This window comes from Portunus trituberculatus, chromosome 36, assembly GCF_017591435.1.
Source record: "Portunus trituberculatus isolate SZX2019 chromosome 36, ASM1759143v1, whole genome shotgun sequence".
NCBI lineage: Eukaryota > Metazoa > Arthropoda > Malacostraca > Decapoda > Portunidae > Portunus > Portunus trituberculatus.
Genome location: NC_059290.1, coordinates 5,687,285 through 5,707,898, shown reverse-complemented (window position 1 = coordinate 5,707,898; position 20,614 = coordinate 5,687,285). Strand labels below are relative to the sequence as shown.

Here is a 20,614-nt window from a genome sequence, read left to right as displayed (position 1 = left end):
AACATCAATCGAATCAAGTAACGAGTGATTGCGATTGCAGACTGGCTAGCAACATCTAATGACGGCAATGGTCGTGTTATTTCTCTCACTATATTCGCCCCACACGACTACAACACACAAAACACTTACAATTTTAGCAATAACTCATTCATACCTACACAACACGTCAGATATAGGTAATTCAATAGCTTCACTTCAGAGGCAATACTATCCCCCCAAAAAAAGATAAACACGCCTCCTCTCAACATAACACACACAAACACATCGTTACCTGTTAATGTCTGGTACTGGAGACTGTTATAGGGATGCACAGTGTTCCCGAAAACTATTTCACAGGATAAAGTTAACTGACAACACCCAGGAAGAGACGTAAAGAAGTTTACCCATACAGGACTGCGACGCGTAGCCACTGTCCACCTCCCTCCTCTCAGTCTCTCACTGCATGACACACCTCCTAGTACCGCTGCCTGGCGACTAACGCCTGGGGGGCAATGGCTACCTCAGTAACCGCACATCTCCCCCTCTCCTGCTTCCTCCCCTCTCTCTCGGCCTCTGACGCAAAAAGAGATATAGACTCATAAGATTGTGCTGTAAGCCTAAAAACTATTATATGCAATTCAAGGGGACACACAAAGGTGGGAATATAAAATGGTATTAAAGATTTGAGTAAGTTACAAAATGCGCAGTTGTAAAAAGTTTTCTTGAGCATAATAACTGCAGCACCGCCACCACCACTACCACCAACACATATCCGTCAATGTCAAATCACAGAAAACAAAATCAAGAACCTATGAAAAAGAAGTGATCGAGCGTTGTGGTTAGTTACAGCGGGTTTTATGTCGTTATGGACGAGTCGAGCGTGTCAAGTCCAGCACTAATTGGCACATCGCGAGGAGGGTAGAGGTGAGGAGGCACCAAGGATTCTATACTATATTTATATATATTCCTTGGGAGGCACAACCTGTCTCTTACGGTATTACCCCCACCGCTAGATAAGGTAAGGGGAGGCTAGGTCAGGGATTAAGACAGGTTTTAATTAGTTTAAATTACATTTTATCAGTATATATATATATATATATATATATATATATATATATATATATATATATATATATATATATATATATATATATATATCAGGAGTCTCTCTCATAGGCCAAAATGAAAAATTTACATGAATTTCAACAATATATCTATGATCTTTGCTCTCATTAATTGTAAGACTCAGACAACACCAGTAATGACAACTTTAGCATAAGGGAGAAAAGATTGACTGATTGATTGATTGATACATAATTTTATTGTTGAATTAATAAATAAATACAACAAAAGGAGGAGGATGGACCTTGCCACCTATCCCCTGGGCAAAGACTTAAGGTTAAAGTATCAAAAATATATAAATAGACAGTATACATAATAAGAATACAAGTACTTAAATAAATAAATACAGTTATTGCACACCTTATTGCATAAACATCCTACAGTGTGGGAGCAAACTGAGGATATTCCCTGAGTATATCCCTGAGAGTGGTTGAGTCTAGGTTTAGGAGATGGTCAATGAGGATATACAAGTCATGTTGACCTTGTGGCCTAAATTTAGCAATGAGAGGACATTCCACGATATAGTGACACAGAGTGTGTCCCGTTGGTGCAGCACACAGCACACACCAGGAGAAGCACTGACTTCCCAAAAGTATTTGTAGCCTAATCTGAGCCTCATTGCCACCCTGTGGTGTGATGCAGTGTGTCTCCCGTAGGTGTAAGCACAGCTCTGGGAGACACGTGCACAGTGATGACTAGTGCTACTGCCCCTATGGCAACAAAGCTCCAACTGATCACTAATGCTATTATGTACAAAGTCCTTAATGCTACTCTTAACATAACCCAGAGTGTACTCAGTGCCACTGTGTCATCTTGTAGGGCACACTAAGCAAGGCGGTCTACTTTTTCATTTAGCGGGATACCCACATGAGAGGGTTTCCAGATGAAATGGACCGTGGCACCAGCACCTTCTAGGGTGTGGATGAGATCAAGACACTTATTAGCTAGATCACAGTCCATGGGGGAGATGGATTGAAGGGCATACAATGCAGCCTGACTGTCAATAATGAAATACATATACATTCTTATGGAGAGGCACCACAATATGGAGCGCCTCCAGTACAGCATACAGTTCTGCTCTAGTGGAAGACATGTGTGCAAGGAGCTGCCTGGAAACCTCAGTATCAGTGTAGAGATTGGCAGAGATGCAGTCACGGATGAACAGCCCACATCCAGACCTGCTGCCATTGACTGACCATCACAATAAACATGAATAGCCTGAACATGTGGATACTTGAACAATTTAGTCATGAACATGTCTTGCAGCACATGAGGGAGCCAGTCCCTCTTGAGCTGATGCAGAGATTGAATATCAACACTGACACGGTGAGGGTTCCAGGTGGGTTGTAGCGGTGACATAACAATGTTAATACAGGCCTCGGCTACACCTACACTTGTCAGTACTCCCAAGATCTTCCTGAGGTATAGTGGTGTAGGAGTGCAAGGATCATGATACAGGGGGGGTCAGTGATCCCTTTAGAGAGTCAGAGCCTGTGCATAGCATCTGACTAACTGTGCGACAAGTAATTTCCTGTACCCTACGTATAATACTCGGCAGGTGCAGTTCAGCTCTGAGGACTTCAATCCGTGCAGTTCTGGGGCATCCCAAGATTATCTGCATGGCTTCATTCTGAACAAGCTCCAGGGGACGGAGTTGGATGGAACTAAACTGTATTAAAACAGGGGTGGCATAATCAATAAGGGACCGTATGACAGATATATAGAACATTCTTAGGACTGGAATGCCAGCCCCCAGGCCCCTGTTTGCTAGCAGCCAAAGCGGTGCTAGCTGTGGCAGACAGAGGTCTTGAACATAGTGGATGGCTTGAAGAGACTTCCTGAAGCTCATCTGAACACCCAGGTACTTGTGTATGTGAACTCTAGGGATGGGAACATTGTTTACAGTGGGCAGCTGAGAGACCTTCCCTTTAGCTTGAAATTTTGTTTTACATTCATTAATCACTAGTCCCATTTGGACACACAACACTGCCAGTTGTGACAAAGCTAACTGGAGAATCCTGGGTGTGGGGCATTGGAGGAGTATGTCATCAGCATAGATGAGGGTGAACTGAGGAAAGGAACAGCATGCAATTTTGTCCATTAAAACATTAAAAAGCACTGGACTAAGGACTCCACCCTGTGGTGTTCCAACCTCAAAGACTTTCTCAGAGGAGATTGCATCCTGAAACCAAACCTGTGCTGTTCTATTGCACAAATAGTCCCTGATCCATCATAATAATCTACCTTTGACACCTTTGAGAATGAGTTCCTCCATAATAACATCTTTGTTGGGCCTGTCAAAGGCACCCTTGAGATCAACAAAAGCTCTGGAGGTAGCATCCTTATTTATAAGACACTCAACAAAACAATAACTTGGAGAGTGACCTTTTAGGAAGCCATGTACATTGCCAGAGAGTACATGGTCCACCTTGTACTTGTATATAAGCCTGTTCAATATTACCCATTCCATCATCTTGCACAGACAGCTGGTTAGAGAAATAGGGCGAAAGGTGCCATCACCTTTGGGGATTGGGTTGATGATGGCTGTTTTCCAAGAATTGGGAAGCTTGCCTGCAGTAAGAGACATGTTAAATAAATCCAAGATAGGGTTGTCTACCTTTACCTCCAGGAGAGCATTGAGGATATCATAAGTGATGCCATCCTTGCCAGGGGCTGTTGACTTGCCCAACTTGACTGCTGAGAAGAGTTCGTCATGAGTGAGAGGCACACATGTGTCATCCAGCAGAGAAACACTGTGGCGAATCAACTCCATCCTTTGTGATCTTTGCTGATCAAGCGCCTCCTGGTGCTCCACAGGAAGGCCAGAGAAGGATGAGGCTTCCTTCCACTGGAAGACGAGTTCTCGTGCCCTGCCTGCAGAATCAGGGTCACACACCTGTCGTCTGAACTTGCCCCGGACGCTGTTGACATGGTGCTACACCTTCCGGAGGGAGGTGTGGCACCTGCAGCATCCTCATCACAGTCAGTCTCAGGTCATGACCTGCAGCATCCTCATCACAGTCTGCCTGAGGTGACTTGCTTTCTGAGGCAGGAGAAGCAGGGGCCATCCCTGAGGGGCTCCAGGGTTGTCACGTGGCCCCCTTGACTGGCTTGGTGGGGGTATTTATCCTCAGTGAGGGTGCAGCGGCAGTTGCACATTGCCCTGAAGCATTGTCCTTTTTCTAAGGTTGTTTACTATTGAGTATTGACTTTTAATGAGGACCAAAGAACGACAAGCCTAGTATACACACGATCGCCGTCCCCCTCCCCACCCCACATGAAGGAGGACCACGATCCCGAGTAATTCCTCTTGACCCTGGCCAGCTTTGAGGAGGCCCCTGGGAGCGTGCTGCCCTGCATCAGGACCAGAAAATGCTGCTGCCTGCTGTACAAGGACCTCACCCAACCTGCCTCCGGGGCCTACACCTATTGTCTGCGCACCCGCTGGCACCCGCCCGACACCCCCCAAAAAAAAAAATAAATAAATAAATAAATAATAATAATAATAATAATAATAATAATAATAATAATAATAATAATAATAATAACAATAATAAAAATAATAATAATACATAAATAATAAAAAAAACATTCAAAATCTGTCTTTCATATCACCATCTCTACTACATGTAAAAACATGCCAATTCTGTACTTCTCTGTCAGAATCAGCACCACCCACCCACTCTACTACCTCCATCAACCCTGCCATCCACCTACATGCACGCCACTTATTCACATATACCCAGGGAGGTCAATCAGGTCATATCTATATCCTTACTTTAACTTCTGGGTTTATTTGGCTCCATTCCATCACAAGGTGTCTACAAATCTTCCAGAAAAGACACAAAAAATAACAAAACGTAGCTGAAAAGATATTATGTCAATTTAATACTAATATGCACCAGTAATACTAACATTCATTACAATGTGATAAGAAATGAAATATGAAATTTAATAAATAAATGAGAATAACAATAATGCTTAATAATAATGGCAGTAATAAAGAAAACAATAGAAACACACAGTGGTTATAATAATAATAATAATAGTAATAATAATAATAATAATAATAATAATAATAATAATAATAATAATAATGTGGTTATAATAATAATAATAATGTGGTTATAATAATAATAATAATAATAATAATAATAATAATGATAGCATGCCTACAAATAAGTAGTACAAAATAAAAGATGTAAATAAACACTAATATCACCTGATGGTATGTACAATATAGTAAGACAAAAGCAGAAAAAGTGATAATAAGTAGTATAGTACATATAAGGAAATGATGCAATGTCTACCACTCATCATAACTTGCACTGCTAGATATGCTCAACAAGGACGATACTATATTGCAAGACACAAATGGTATATACACATATACAAACACACAAACACCTTACAGTACACAAAGCTCTGTGACTGTCCTCTCTGCCAGCTGGACCGTAGGGTAACAGCATAAGCAGAAGGATTAGAGTTAAGAATGTTGGGCGTGTCTCCAAGATGATCAGGAATACGAGTAGGGTGTTGCACCAGTTGCTCTAGGTCATGGAGGATAGCAAAGTTGAAGGTTAGTTTACCAGGATGGTCAGTGAAGGAAGAGGAAAGTCAAAGTTGGTGGTGAACATTGAAATCTCCAAGAACAGAGATCTCTGCAAAAGGGTAGAGGGACAGAATGTGCTCCACTTTGGGAGTTGAATAGTCAAAGAATTTACTATAGTCAGAGGAGTTAGGGGAGAGAGAGACAGCACATGCAGATAAATTTAGTTAGATTATGACTTATTGATTGATTTATTGTTGAATTAATAAATAATTACAACAAGGAGGAGGATGGGCCTTGCAACCCACCCCCTGGGCAAGGACTTAAGGTTAAAGTATCACAAAAATAACTCAGGACAGTATACACAGCAAGAATACAAGTATTTCAATAAATAAATACACATATTGCACACCTTATTGCCTAAGACATCCTACAGTCTGGGAGCAAACTCAGGATATTCCCTGAGTATTTCCTTGAGGGTGGCAGAGTCTAGGAGATGGTCAATGAGGCTGTACAAGTCATGCTGACCTTGTGGCCTAAATTTAGCAATGAGAGGACATTCCATGATATAATGACGCAGAGTGTGTCCCCTTGGTGCAGCACACAGCACACACCAGGAGAAGCACTGACTTCCCAAAAGTATTTGTAGCCTAATCTGAGCCTCATTGCCACCCTGTCATGTGATGCAGTATGTCTCCTGTAGGTGTAAGCACAGCTCTGGGAGACACGTGCATAGTGAAGACTAGTGCTACTGCCCCTATGGCAACAAAGCTCTAACTGATCACTAATGCTACTTTGTACAAAGTCCTTAATGCTACTCTTAACATAACCCAGAGTGTACTCAGTGCCAGGGTTCACTGTGTCATCTTGTAGGGCACACTGAGCAAGATGGTCTGCTTTTTCATTTAGCGGGATACCCACATGAGAGGGTATCCAGATGAAATGGACCATGGCACCAGCACCTTCAAGGGCGTGGATGAGATCAAGACACTTATTAACTAGGTCACAGTCCATGGGGGAGGTGGATTGAAGGGCGTACAATGCAGCCTGACTGTCAATAAAGAAATATACATTCTTATGGAGAGGCGCCACAATGTGGAGCGCCTCCAGAACAGCATACAGTTCTGCTCTAGTGTAAGACATGGGTGCAGGGAGCCGCCTGGAAACCTCAGTGTCAGTGTAGAGACTGGCAGAGATGTAGTCACGGATGAACAGCCCACATCCAGACCTGCTGCCATTGACTGACCATCACAATAAACATGAATAGCCTGAACATGTGGGTACTTGGACAATTTAGTCATGAACATGTCTTGCAGCACATGAGGGAGCCAGTCCCTCTTGGGCTGATGCAGTGAGTGAATATCAACACTGACACGGTGAGGGTTCCAGGTGGGTTGCAGCGGTGACATAACAACGTTAATACAAGCCTCGACTACACCTACACTTGTCAGTACTCCCAAGATCTTCCTGAGGTATGGTGTTGTAGGAGTGCGAGGATCATGATACAGGGGGGTCAGTTATCCCTTTAGAGAGTCAGAGCCCGTGCATAGCATCCGACTAACTGTGCGACAAGTAATTTCCTGTGTCGAAGCCAGATGATGGAAAACTCGGAAGATTCAAGAGTGTAGGCACGAGAGCAAGTTAAGTTGTTGCGCACATAGACACAACATCCAGTTTTAGAACGAGAATGAGAATAGAGAAAGTAGGAGGGAAGAGAGAGGGGGCTACTGTAAATAGCATCAGACAGCTGTGTTTCAGTGAGGAAAAGATGAGGTTCAGTAGAGGAGAGGTGGTGTTCCACAGATTGAAAATTAGATCGAAGACCACGAATGTTGCAGGAATTAATGTAGAAAAAGCTGAGGGAGGGAGGTGTCAAGACATTTTGGGTCATCATCAGAGGAGTTCGACCTGGGGACATTTTTTTTTTTTTTTTTTTAACTTTATGTGAAGGGTGTATGTGTGGTAAATGCTTATAGTTTTGTGTGAAGAAGGATCGAGAGTTGTCTTTAGAGGGTAGACTGTGACTTCCCCCCATTGAGTTGTTGAGACACAAAGGGAAACGTTCAGTGAGATCACAGCTAGCTTTAATGGAAAGTTCACAGCACCCCTTGGACAAGTGCTATTAGACCTAACTGTGAGTAAATTATTGCTTTGGTAGGTGTCTACTACTTCCTCAAATACTTATCTATTCTATTTATCTATTTTTGTTGTTGTGAGGTTTCACTGATAATGCTAACATTGTCTTGCATTGTTTCATTGTTCTTATATTTGTGTAGTGGTTCCGGCACCCATTTAGAATACTACGGGGAAGGAAGGAAGAAGGAACGAAGGAAGCAAATGCAGAGACACAGAGCGGAGCGAAGGATGATAATCAGCTAGAGAAGGAAGGAAAGAGATGAATAGAGTACGTGTGAATTTGACCAAGAAGGAAGGATGGAAAAGTGATGTGGAACTAAGAAGGAAACTTGAATGGATAAATAGTACCTATACAGTTCCTTTTAGCCAGTACAGACTGGAGAATCCATCTTGAGTTGCATATTCACTGACTGATATCCCAACCAGAGCAAACACGACCATCAGTTGTCGTTATGAATGTACGTATACCAAGGAGCATTTCTAAATTTATTTTCTATTAAAGGAAAGATATTCCGAGCCGGTCTCATTATGGTTTGGAAGATTATGAATGGCCACCGGCCTTACCTTGCTCACCTGTTCATGAGGGTAGACAGTGACCGCACTAGATGTCACAGTAAGTTACTTAAGGGCATGCTGCGATCCAGAGTTTTTCGGAACTAGGGATTGATGCCATGCTTTGCGTCTAGATAAAGGGACGTACATGTACATGTATGCATAGTGAGTTATGAACCTGATACTTGAGTAATATAAGGGATGGCTAACTTCTTTTCCTCAATAATGACAGTACTGAATAACTGCAGGGGGAAATTTTTTGCAGTTTGAAATTAGGCTGTACTTTTTGGATGGGATTGTTTGTTGGCGGACAAAGGTTTAGTTACCATACACAACAGCAAGTTTTGAAAGAGTATTTCAGACCTGATGCATGTACGAGTACATGTATTGTCCATGGGGAAGCGGCAGTTTTACCAATGTAAAAGATTGGAATGCTTTGCATTCCAATCTTTTACATAATAATAATAATAATAATAATTAATAATAATAATAATAATAATAATAATAATAATAATAATAATAATAATAATAATAATAATAATAATAATAACAATAATAACAATAAAAAAAAATTCAAAAGCGCCACATAACAAAAATTTACGCCAACTTTTTTTTTTTTTTTTCCCACTCTCTCCCCCGGTGTAGTGTAGTGGAGTTTCCCCGATCCGGTTTCCACTTTCCAGCCTTGCTCTAGATGCATGAGCAGCGCAGGTGTGGCTGCGATACTATTAGGTGATCCGTTTCCGCGCCACCCCACCAAACAGGTCTCCCTTCCTGACACTCACACTCCCTCGTTCCCAGCAACGCACCACCTCTTGTTGTATCGTACTCTGAAAAGTCTCTGATACCTCGCTACGTCACACCAGACTCAAACCGTTAGCACAAAGGGCGATAAACACGGGGGCTACTTGCCATATCCACATTTATCATCACAGTATTCGCATATACATTATATAACATTTCTTTCACTATTGTAGATGCCCATGTCACTAATAACATAACATATAACATAACATAAATAATAGGATAACAAAGGGCCACCAGGGCCCATCTAGGTTATCCTGTATCTGTCGCACAGCGACCTCGTCATCAGTACTTAAAGATACACTTACAAGTACACAATACATTATATACTAATTCTAAATATTTGGCCCATTAACAGGGGTAAGTCCTGCAGCGAAATCCTCTACAATTTGTGATCCCCATACATGGTGATCATGTCTTGTTTAACTATAGTAAATTTCTTATAAAAACTATCATGCAGTGCTATACATAATCATAAATCTAATAAATTTAAGTGCTTATCTAATCTGTTTTTAAACATTGGTAAACTAGTGCTATTTACAACCGTCTCTGGCAATGCATTCCAGAAGTCTACCACTCTATGACTAAAGAAATATTTTCTTATATCTAACCTGCAGCCTTGCTTTCTAATCTTCCTGCCATGATTTCTAGTCCTATTTCCCTCCTCTAAGGTAAAGAAAGATCTCACATCTATGTAGTTCGTATCTGAAAACATTTTAAATAACTCTATCATATCCCCTCTTATACATCTCCTCTCAAATGAAAACATGTTTAATTCCTTTAATCTATCTCTATACTCCAGGCGCTTTAATGTTGGTATCATCCTAGTTGTTCTTCTCTAAACTGCTTCTAACATGTTGATATCCTGCCTATAGTGGGGTGACCAGGCCTGTATGCAATACTCTAAATGGGGCCTAACATAGGAATTATATAAGCTACGCACCACTTCCTTACTTTTATAACTAACATTTCTATTTATAAAACCCAGGATCCTATTTGCCCTATTTCTTGCTTCTAAACATTGCTTTGAAAATTTCATAGTTCTGTCTATCACTACTCCTAAATCCATATTCCCTCCATAATACTTCGTCCATTCATCATCAAACATTATTCATGATGTACAAATACGTCAAAAATAACTCAAATATCCACATGTTTTGGCCTATAACATCAAGATCAAGATCAAGATCACTTGTGACGTCACGGCTCTTATGCCTTTTCGATTAAATGCCACTTTTTTGCCGAAAACAATGCTGGTCCGTATATGGTTTCCTTCAATTTTGAGGCGATTCCAAGGTATCCATGCGGTACAATCTCGACAGAGTGACTGCATCACAGATAATTAGACGTCCCGCATCATTACCAGGCAAATCTGTACTAAACTATTCTGTTGTGGGTTCCGGGAACATTGCGTCGAGATTTGAAAAAAAAAAAAATAATAATAAATAAATAAATAAAAATAAAAAAAAGTTACAGGATTTATGACTTGAAATTTTCATAATATTATTAGCTACTGGTTGTCTTTGATGTGTACGAATGTGAATATGATAGATGGCATGACTTCATGACGCCATGCATAGAGTTGCATTCAAATTGTCATACAGGCCTTATTTCTATTTTTTTTTAATGTGCTTTGGCATGGACATACTTGAAAGATGCCTAAAGAAACGTAGAGAACTCTTTTTATTTATCTATTTTCTTTATTTCTCCATACATCATGAGATATGATTTTTTAAGGTTTTCTGATTTCATGACGTCATCAAAACAGCACGAAAAGAAGTTATTTTGCCTCATTCAAAACTGTCTAATCACTTTAGGGAAAAACCGGCCTGACAAAATGTTACCCCTATCTCTGTCACTAAGTACACCAAGTTTCAAGGCAACATGTATAATGGTTGATTTTATACAGTTTTATAAATATCAAAAAATCATGTTTTGAGATATGGGTCTTTAAAGTTTTAAAAGTTTAACACCCACGCTATGTGTTTATCAAAATTAGTAAATTTATTGTGTGTTGATCTACAGAGAAACTGCACACAAAGAATGACCTAATTATTCCCATATTTAGTACTTCGATCATTTCGGGAGGTGTTTACCTTGTGGTGACACCATCAGAATTACTGGCTCTGCTGGTTCTTTGTGCCTTTGCCGGTAGATTTAACTCACGGGTGGGCGTCCTAAGAATGGTATTTCATAGAACTATGGTTTATTTTAATCGTCAGTAGGCAGCTTCCCTGTTCTCTATGAAACATAATCCTCCACAAGTAAATTTTTTGGTCCTAATCAAGATCGTCGCCTCCAGGTACGTACGTTTCTCCCTCTGCTTGCCTCTTCTCCTCCTCATGTAATTTTCTTTTCCTTGATTTCATCTTCTTTGCTTATGCTATCGAAATTAAGATCCTCTTCTTGTCCCTTTCCTCCAAAATCTCCTTCCCTGTCTTGCCAAGCACCTCAGCTTCATCTGCCACTGAGCCAACATCTCTTAATTCCCTCTTTTCATTAAATCTCCTATTCTCTTTTCTTTTTTCTTCATCCCTCACATCTTCTTCAACTGCTATAGCCTATTTTGTTTATTCCCCATGTTGCAGTAAGAAGATCAGTAAGGAGTAATAATAATAATAAAGAAAAAAAAAAAAAAAAAAAAAAAAGCGTAAGAGAGCTTGCAAGCAGGATCATGACGTAGCCTAGCTCTTACTTCACCTTTGCTGCACTAGCAGGATGGTGTATGGCAAGGCGGGAAGGAGGCGAGCGATTTGATGGGTGGAGCCTCACCATAGAGACATATCAGTAGTAAAATGACAAGGAAAAACAGGCAATATACTACAATGTTTAGAGTGTTTATTGCGTCATTATATGGAGTAGGCAGTAGTCACCTGCCGCCCGGTGGAATACTCCAGGAGAGGTACTTACGGGGATGTAGGCAGTGCTGCAGACTGAGTGATTCCCCGTGTCCTCTCTTCCCGGTTCCCTTTGTGGTCTCATTTATACAATTGAGCAGCTGCAGCCTGCCCTCTAAAGACAACTTCTACTACTTCCTACACTACACTACAACACCTTACACTTTTACACTCTCTTCAAATCAAAATTTAATAATGGCTTCACCACGCCCTGCCTCGGAGTCCCCTCTGGGAGGGACCATAAATGTCCCCAGGTCGGACTGCCCTCTGCTGTCGACCTTGGGTGTCTTGACACTTCATCTAATACTTTCACTATCAATTTCTGCAACATTCGTGGCCTTCGTTCTAATTTTCAATCTGTGGAACACCACCTCTCCTCTACTAAACCTCATCTTCTCTTCCTAACCGAAACACAGTTGTCTGTGACTACTGACAGCAGCCCCTTTTCTGTTCCCTCCTACTTGCTCTATCCTCATTTTCAATCCAAAGCTGGATGTTGCGCATACGTGCGTAACGACACCACTTGCTCTCGTGCCCACAATCTTGAATCTTCAGAATTTTCTACCATCTGGCTAAGACTTCAATGTCACTCTCTAACTAAATTCATCTGTGCTGTATACCTCTCACCTAATTCCTCTGACTATGTAAAATTCTTTGACTATTTGACTTCCAAGGTGGAGCACATCTTATCTCACTTTCCTTTTGCTGAGATCTCCATTTTAGGGATTTCAATGTTCACCACCAGCTTTGGCTTTCATCTTCTTTCACTGACCAACCTGGTGAACAAACCTTCAACTTTGCTATCCTTCATGACCTAGAGCAGCTAGTGAAGTTCCCTACCCGTATTCCTGACCGCCTTGGAGACACGCCCAACATTCTTGATCTTTTCCTAACCTCCAACCCTTCTGCTTACTCTGTTAAACTTTCCTCTCCGTTGGGCTCCTCCGACCACAATCTAATTTCCGTTACCAGTTCTATCACTCCAGTGCAGCCTCAGGACCCGCCTAAGCGGAGGTGCTTCTGGCATTTTAACTCTGCTAAGTGGGAGGAACTAAGGCAGTACTATTCTGATTTCCTTGGGATGATTATTGTTTTCATGTCAGAGATCCTTCTCTTTGTGCCGAGCGCATAACAGAGGTGATTATCTCTGGCATGGAGCTATACATTCCTCATACTTTCTCTAACCCTAAAGCTAAAAAGCCTTGGTTTAACTCTGCTTGTTCTCGTGCTGTCAATGATAGAGAGGCGGCTCACAAACGGTTCCGTAGCCATCCAACTGCTGAAACTCATGCCCTATATATTTCTGCCCGTAATCATGCCAAATCTATTCTCCAACTTACTAAAACTCTTTCATCAATAGAAAATGTCAAAGTCTTTCCAATTCTAACTCCTCTCGAGATTTCTGGCATCTAGCCAATAATATCTCTAACAACTTTACTTCTTCGTCTTTCCTCCTTTACTTCATCCAGATGGCTCTACAGCTGTCTCTTCTTTTCTAAAGCTGAACTCTTCGCTCAAACCTTTGCTACCAACTCAACTTTGGATGATTCTGGGCATATTCCTCCTACTCCTCCACCCTCTGACTACTTCATCCCTAAAATTAAAATTCTTTATAAAGACGTTTTCCTGGCCCTCTCTGGCCTTGATTCTCGGAAGGCTTACGGTCCGGATGGAGTCCCTCCTGTTGTTCTCAAAAACTGTGCTTCCGAACTCGCTCACTGCCTGGTCAAACTCTTTCATCTGTGTCTCTCTACTTCTATTTATCCTTCTTGCTGGAAGTTTGCTCACATTCAACCTGTCCCTAAAAAAGGTGACCACTCCAATCCTTCTAACTACCGCCCTATAGCTTTGATTTCCTGCCTTTCTAAAGCCTTTGAGTCTATCCTTAATAGGAAGATAATGAGGCATCTATCAGCTCACAACCTTCTCTCTGATTGCCAGTATGGTTTCCGTAAAGGCAGATCTACTGGTGATCTTCTTACTTTCCTAACTGAATCTTGGTCATCCTCTTTTAGGGACTTCGGTGAAACCTTTGCTGTCGGCCTTGACATATCGAAAGCCTTCGATAGAGTCTGGCACAAATCTTTAATTTCTAAACTACCCTCCTACGGATTCTATCCTTCTCTCTGTACCTTCATCTCCAGTTTCCTTTCCGATCGTTCTATTGCTGCTGTAGTAGACGGTCACTGTTCTTCCCTAAAACTATCAACAGTGGTGTTCCACAGGGTTCTGTCCTATCACCCACTCTCTTTCTATTATTCATCAATGATCTCCTAAATCTGACTCAATGCCCTATCCACTCCTATGCTGATGATACCACCCTGCATTATTCAACAGCGTTCAACAGACGCCCAACCCAACAACAATTAAATGACTCAAGGCGAGATGCTATAGGACGCCTAACTTCTGATCTTTCACTTGTTTCTGATTGGGGCAGAGAAAACCTGGTTTTGTTCAATGCCTCAAAAACTCAATTTCTACAACTATCTACTCGACATAACCTTCCAGACAACTATCCTCTCTTCTTCAATAACACTCAACTTCCCTCTCCTCTACATTAAACACACTCGGTCTATCCTTCACTAAAAATCTAAACTGGAAATTTCACATCTCTACTCTTGCTAAATCAGCTTCCAAGAAGTTAGGTGTCCTATGGCGTCTTCGTCCATTTTTCTCTCCTCCCAGCTGCTTGCTCTGTACAAGGGCCTTATCCGCCCGTGTATGGAGTATGGCTCTCATGTCTGGGGATCCACACACAGCTTTACTAAACAAGGTGGAATCTAAAGCTTTTCGTCTTATCAACTCTTCTCCTCTAACTGACTGTCTTGATTCTTTAAGTCACCGCCGCAATGTTGCATCTTTATCTGTCTTCTACCGCTGTTTTCATGCTGTCTGCTCTTCTGAACTTGCTAACTGCATGCCTTCCCCTCCTGCGGCCTCGCTGCACAAGACTCTCTACTTCTTCTCATCCCTATTCTGTCCATCTTCCTAATGCAAGAGTTAACCAGTATCTTCACTCCTTCATTCCCTACACTGGTAAACTCTGGAACTCTCTACCTGTGTCTGTATTTCCACCTGCCTATGACTTAAACTCTTTCAAAAGAGGAGTGTCAAGACACCTCTTACGTTAACTGGACCCTCCTTTTAGATTTTTTGTTTTTCTCTTTCTACTTTCTTCTTAACAGGGCCTGGCAACCAGCGGGATTTTTTTTTTCCAACACTTTGTTTGCCCTTGGCCAGTGCCCTTGTAATGTAAAAAAAAAAAAAAAAAAAAACGCCCACGTACCTCGTGGCATATGCTACTCATGTCCCTTAAACGCGTCAGAATGAGTGTTGCCATACGTATAGGACCATGATTCATATACCATATGAATTTTGAATGTTTTTCCAACAATAATATGCAGGAATTGGAAAAAAAAAATCGTCATAATTTACTAAATCTCGACCGCAGCATGCCCTTCATATAACTGATATGAGAGCACGATCTTTCTGTCAGAATTATTGGGCCTTGGAATTCTTTTCCCTGAGGAGGTTGTATCTGCTTCTTCATTGCTAGCATTTAAGCGTAAACTGAATTAATTTTTAGGTGCTGTTCTCTTTGAGTTGTTGTAGTTGTCTTATTTTCCCTGCACCTATACTAGCCATCCATTGTTCTTTTTTTTTTTTTTTTTTTTTTATTTATTTTTTTTTTTTGCTCCTATGGATATCATGGAGGATTCATTATCACATTATCTACCCATCAATATCACTCCCACGTACCTTCACACATCCTGCTGCTGTCTGTGTGTGACCTTATTTAACCTTGTATAACCTTTGACCTCCTGCAGGGGCGAGGAGCAGCCACAACCATACCAACTGTCCTCCCGGCTGCGCTCCGACCAGCTATGGAACAGTACATCCTAGCGTCCATAGAGTTCGTCAGTGAAATATATACTGTCAATATGTCCATGCCTCCCAAGACATTATATCGTTATGGAATTCATACACGAGTAAAAGGAATGCCTAAAGATTGAATGAAAGGGATAATTAAGATGGACAGAACTGTGGATAACTTTAAACAATGATAGTCACACCTGTATGTCAATCTTTCTCTCACACACCTGCTGAAGTAATTACATCAGTGACTGGATAAAAATGAGTAAAATAAATCAAATCAACCATGCACGGTCTAGATCAGGGTTGCCTCTTCAAAATTGTCAAATTCCTATAGATGGGCTTCATTTCTCCCACAGATTTCCCACGTCATGAAAACAATTCTAACAAAAAAATCCCACAAATTTAATTAAGGATAGAGAAAGTTTAACATGTTACTTTATACATTATTTATGTAGCATATATCATCACATGTACATTATTTTCATTACATGTTTACCTCACTATTCCTATTACCTAATCTACCAGCCATTCATCTTCCACTTCCTTCCAACCAGTATCTTTAGCATTAAATCTTTTTTACCATTATTTCTGATGGCGTAAAGGTAGCACATGATTAATTTTTGTTACTTCGCATTAGCCCATATGTGATTTGAAGAATTGCCTCAACAAATCTGACATGTAGTCGATTTCGTGACTGAATGAATATTATTCATTCTCGAAAAGACTTTCCACCGATGCATTTGAGAAGGGAAGTGACAGTAAAGCCAAAGCCAATGAATGATGATACATTTGGATAAACTTTCTCTCCTGCATTTTTTTTTTTTCGCTTACTTCTGCCCAAAATGATACAATGTTTACCTTGCTCGTTTGTGGCCACTCATCAAGGGGTAAGGGAACTCCTTTCATTGCATCTACTTGTATTTACCTTTGAATCGTGAATCATGCTCCCATACAGTCTGGTACCTCTGAGAATACGATTTCTTATCACTCATGTTGATGTCTAACTGGTACTACTGTCTGCGAATAACTAAACTCTGCTGAGGGGCGAGGCGCGCGGTAGGGAGTCTCTCGTCGGCTGAGAATTCATACATGAACTGTACACAGTCGGTTTGTCACCCAACACCTCCACACCGCGCCCTCCCAACATCCCATCCATCCCTCACCACGTCTCTCTCTCTGCATATATTAAACATTATTCAACATTTTTGTCAAATTTCCATGAATTTACAAAAATTTCCACGAAATTCTCACATAATCTTAGTTCCCACGACACCTCCCAAGTAGCTCTGTTTCTCCCACAGATTTGTGGGAAAATCCCACAAAGTGGCAACCTTGGTCTAGATTTACAAGTCTTCCATCCGGTTGGCTTATGAGGACGCTGGTAACAATGTGTGCCTTCTCGCACACATTGTCACCAACTACCCACCACCGCCACTGTTATTTTAACAGCCTCGTACTAATCCGTCCCTACCTTGACGGGCTCTACAGAGCCCGTGTCAGCAGATGCTGACAAACCTAAACAACAACAAAGGTTGGCTTATTTTGGTCTCGGCCGCGCATATACCTCACGTGAGCCCCAATCAACGTTCGCCTGTCGTTCATATGCTTGAATTTGAATTTTCTTTCTCACGGCCCCTTTTTGTTGATGCGTGAGCTTACCATTCTGCCCTGTTACTACTTATTATGGGACCTAGAAAACTAATTAGTAAGACCCAAATTTCAGTTATCTCTGCCTTTGTGAGGGAGAATGTCAAATCAAGAAATTGCCGCGAACACTGGCATAACTCTAAGAACTTTTCAACGTTGGACCAAAATTTATCGTGAGGGAGGAAGAGACGCTTCGCCACCACCTCACAAGGGCGTAAGCGCAGTGTGACCCAGAGAACTCTGAACATTATTCGAAGATAGCTTAAGGCCAATTTTCGCATACACAGCAAGGAATTTAAGGCCAGGAACCCTGCTTTACTGGTTAGAGTGAGTGAAAGGACTGTGCGAAGATATGTGAAACTTGGGATACCGGAGTTGCCGCGGAGTTTCAAAACCTTCCTTACATGCTCACCTAACCAATAGACTTGCTACAAAACACACATAGTAATACACCCACATTCTTTGATGGTGTGGGGTTGTTTTTCTTATCATGGTCTTGGAAAATTAGTGTTTTTGCCTAAGAATGTTCGTAGGAACAAAAATAACTACTTTGAGCTAATTCTGGATGAGTTAGATGAGTGTATAGAAAAGTGCAATGTAAGTGTGGTTTTGTCTTTCTTTTCGTATTATGGCAGCAACGCACAGCACAACTATTGGGCATTATAAAGAGGAAATAAAAATTGGTCTCAAAATGGTGGTCAGATTATGGATTGGCGCATGGTTGCTTGGGCCCGTGTGACGCAGGCAGAGATCAGGGTCTGACTGGCTTACTGGGCCCCTGCATCACACCGACCTGGGGGGCCGGGGCCCACACGAGTCATAGACATGTGACCGTGGATGTGGGGATGGAAGACCTATATCTAGACCGTGCCCGCAACAACCATGCTCTTCCAAACTACTCGCAGCACATCATTCTTGCTCGCTGTCACTCCTGCTGTACTTTCTAGTCCACTTACCCAGTGTTCTTTTCATTCTTCAACCACACAACCATTCAGATTCATCTATATCCCTAAATATTTGTATTCACCAGTCTGTTGCACCTCGCTATGTATCTCCCAGTCTCCACATTGAATTTCTTTCATTCTGTGATCTATTCGCAAGCCATTATTTTTATTTTTTTTTTTCACTGCCAAATCTCACTTGAAAGTATCTTCGATATGCATCTTCAACACAGAATATACTTTGGAGCTCATCTGCTGATTCACTCATAACTGCATAATAAGACAGACATATCCCACGCTTACTTCTGCATTCATTTTTCTCATTCTGGCAGCCAATTCCTCTATATATAAAATAATAAGGGTTGGTGACAATAATTGTATCAATAGTATAATGCAATCTGCACGTTATTATCTAACAAAAATATAATGGAAACAAAAATAGCTATACAGATTTAGGAAACAAGTCTAAAATTTAATCTAAAGAATGAGATAGATAAAAAAATAATAATAATAATGTCTAAGTCTTATGCCTTAACTCATACTCAGCTCCTTCCTCTCTCTCTCTCACTCCTAGAGGGCACACACAAGGTACTACAATACTTCCTAAATTTCAGACCAAAATTTTTCTGTTAGGAAGGACCACCCTAGCACTGCTGATAAACTCTGGAAACTGGACGAAAAACCCAAACACAAGTTATGGAAAATCAATGAGCATTTAAGAGATGCTGATGCCCATTCCACATTATAGAATAAGTAGATAAAAAAAAATATATTCTAACAGCCTGGTAGACTAGAACTGCATATAGGATTGAACATAAGTAAATACAAGAGGTTACAGGCATAGGGAAAAATAATGGTCATTTAGAAGTGGCATGATGTTAACAAAAGAACAATTTTTTTTTTTCTAAGTGTAGTACAGAATGAAAATTGAGAATTAACAGTTTATTTGGGATATGTGATAGCTAGGTACTTCTTGGTAAGGGATGAATAAAATTTCATTTCTTAACGGTTTTCATTCAGGAAAAACACACAGGAAATGAAAGCAAACATATTTTTTTCCCAATTTCATAACCAAGATAGGCAAAAAGGCTTTAATCATCAGGTTCAGATGAAATGTATCTCAAAGTACTATAAAAATGAAAAAAGAATAAAGAAGCACTGATGGAAATCACAAGATCCATGAGAGCTTGATGATGTGGCTGTAGGCCACTAGTGAACAGTTGATCTATGGTAAAAACATGTTTATTGAGACATCATGGAGAATCAAACACCCATCTTCTTGATAACTCTATACTCAAGAATTCCCTGAGTACTTTATACAAAATGGACGTTGACAAAAGTGTAATAAGGAAAAATATGATAAAATGAGAAAAAAAAATGCAATACCTGTTGTATGAGAGAGAGAGAGAGAGAGAGAGAGAGAGAGAGAGAGAGAGAGAGAGAGAGAGAGAGAGAGAGAGAGAGAGAGAGAGAGAGAGAGAGAGAGAGAGAGAGAGAGATGGGCAGGAAAACACATTATTATTTGAAAGTGATTAAAAGTGTGTATATGGATTTTGGTATGAAGATTACCATGTCTTGAGCAAATAAGCAAACCTAGGAAGGCTGCCACCAGAGTTTGCAAGGAATGGTATCCTTGTTTTCTAAGACTAGGTGTTTTCTACTCTGAACAAAACTATTACGGTGGAAAAGAATGAAAACCTCAAATAATTCTTGACATTTAAGCTTCCTGATGGGTCTGAAATATTCTCACCAAATCCTGACATTGTTGATGGGTGTACCTGTCTGTCTATCTATCTCGTTCTTCAGCCATTCCCTCAGGTTGATCGTTGAGAAAAGGTGGCATCAGATGTAAGCTGATAGACAGGTAGTGCCAGTCATCACCAATGGTCTCACTAAACACCAAAAAACCTTCTCTCCCTTTAAAGATCAAACAGTTTCTAATATACAATAATACATACTATTCCTCAAGATTATACAATGCACCTTAATTCCAAACAAATACACTTCTCTATACATATATGTGTGTATATATATATATATATATATATATATATATATATATATATATATATATATATATATATATATATATATATATATATATATATATA

The 20,614-nt window shown here is 40.6% G+C and overlaps 1 protein-coding gene across 5 annotated transcripts in view; it reads right to left on the bottom strand.

Annotated features, from left to right (window-relative positions):
* LOC123513388 overlaps nt 1–17,640 on the bottom strand; it is a 36,561-nt gene extending 18,921 nt beyond the window's left edge. Inside the window, exons 1-2 of one of the 5 annotated variants that reach the window (XM_045270522.1) lie at nt 827–915; nt 384–552 (exon numbers count right to left, since the gene is read on the bottom strand). The gene's annotated coding sequence lies outside the window, so the exon portion shown is untranslated. Of the gene's footprint in view, nt 1–271; nt 553–788; nt 916–16,840 lie in introns of those variants that run through there. The other 4 variants (XM_045270521.1, XM_045270520.1, XM_045270523.1 and 1 more) reach the window with 4 other exon arrangements.
* Between the last annotated feature and the right edge of the window lie 2,974 nt (nt 17,641–20,614).